The sequence below is a fragment of the Oncorhynchus tshawytscha genome, linkage group LG05, assembly GCF_018296145.1.
Source record: "Oncorhynchus tshawytscha isolate Ot180627B linkage group LG05, Otsh_v2.0, whole genome shotgun sequence".
Taxonomy (NCBI): Eukaryota; Metazoa; Chordata; class Actinopteri; order Salmoniformes; family Salmonidae; genus Oncorhynchus; species Oncorhynchus tshawytscha.
The window spans coordinates 62,883,450-62,885,632 of NC_056433.1; positions in this window are offsets into that span (position 1 = coordinate 62,883,450).

A 2,183-nucleotide genomic window follows, 5' to 3' on the forward strand; every position below is an offset into this window, starting at 1 on the left:
ATTGGGGCAGTTTGTTGAATTAATTACCGAGACACATTACCCACCAGCTTTTATCAATTGGCCTACATTAAAATGTTTGTTAGTCGCGTATGTTACTGTAACTATAGACTTCCAGTCTTTGGCTGGTTGGCATTGGCTTGTAAAACTACCTTTAACTTCCTTCACACTGCATGCAGAGCTATAAACATGGTATTTATAAGTTCATCTGACTCTTGAGTAGGTAGAAAAACAGTTTAAAGTGTGACTACCTTTTTAAAAAGCAACAAATCCCTTCAAAACTTCTTATGTGGCATCGATATGAGTCAAACATTTATTCTAGTGTCAAAATTGACTATAAAGTGTAAATAGGATCATTTTTCAAAGTCAATCTCATCTAAAATGGAGTTTGGGACATCTGTGTGTATCAAATGAAGGTTGGGTTTTGATTTGACAATGTCCATTTGCCCACTAACATGGGGTGAACAGCTGCGGTGATTACTCTCTATGGAATAGCATAGACCGTGAGAAAGACCTACCCAGCAGTTCCGACCAACAACACGTCACACATTTTTTACTTGAGAAATACTGCACCAAACACCTTAAATGTAAAAGTATGCAACTAAAACATCCTCTACAAAAACATAAATTAATTAAAGATTTCTTGAGTCATCTTAGATTCATTCTGGGGATTTTGAGGAAGTGAAATAGGCTTCCATGTCTGTAGTGTCTCATGGGGGACAATCATTATTAACCAATGCGGAATCGGCCAGGAAACAACTCCAAGACTGAAATCTTGTTTTTCTAATGAGCAACAGAAAAACTCACATGCCAATCTGCGTGTTCAATGGCTCTTTCATTCCCAAAATCCCCGATTACAGTATCCCTTTTAATAAAGAGAAGGCAAGTTCAAATAAAGTCAGACAGGCCGCCTCAGTCAGTCCACCCTATACGCACCATGCAAGTGGTGTCTGGAGAAGTGGGTATACTGTAATTTTGCTTAACATTTCCCAAACAGCCTGCCCGGCAAAGGAAAGGAGCCCCGTGTGGAAAAATTATACGAGAAACAGTAACATGTACTCTGAATGACCTAAAATGATAAATATCATATTGGTTTTTCAGTCAGGCCAACCCAAACTGTACTGTGCATGTAGGCTAATAGTAAGTAGGCCTATTGAACTAGATAAAAGAGTCATAAATTCACAGGTTTCTTTTTTTTCTTCAGGTTTTTGCTCTCAAAGTCACACTTTAATAGAACATTCAATTAGTAGAACTATGCTTAAACCACATCAGGAGACCACTTTTGAGGTCTGGGATAAATATATATATATATTTATGTAGTTACCCTTTAATTCAAGTCTATTTCTGTGAATCAAATCTAATTTTATTGGTCACATACACATGGTTAGCAGATGCTATTGCGAGGGTAGTGAAATGCTTGTACATTTTGTAAGAAATTTTACATTAAAAAACAATATACTGCAAAGTTTCCTAAGGACTAGAAGCGAGGCAGCTAAACAAACTTATATTTAGGGTTCTGATGGGGTAGGACAGTTGGCTTTATAAATGATATAATTCAAGAATCAATGGTTACATTGATACCTACATGTACATATTACCTGGAATAACCTGTGCCCCTGCACATTGACTCTGAACCGGTATCCCCTGTATATAGCCTAGTTACTGTTATTTTATTGTTGCTCTTTAATTATTTGTTATTTTTCTATTATTTCTGTATTTTTTACATCAGTTTATTTTAGTAAACACTTTCTTAATTATTTTTCTTATCTGCATTGTTTAAGGGCTTGTAAGTACACGTTTCACTGTAAGGTCTACTACACCTGTTGTATTCAGCGCATGTGACAAGACAAATAGAATTGATTTCGATTTGATATATATATATAATTAATTTATAAATCCAAAATTGATGTAGCAACTGCCGATTGTGCCTTTACCATGTTACATTTCAACGTCAATGTGGTAGGGACCTTTACACAAGTAAAGTTACACTCTGCCAATTAATTATATAAACGCCATTAGACTCTGCCTTCAACATTAGATATTGTAATGAAACATCAGGGAGCAGGTCTTGAACCCTCGACCTTCGAGCCCGATGTCCGGCGCCGCAAAAGCATGCTCGCGCGGCAGAATCGATTTCCGCGCTTATAACCCCAGGGTCGTTACATTACTCCCTCCTTTCAAAGAGT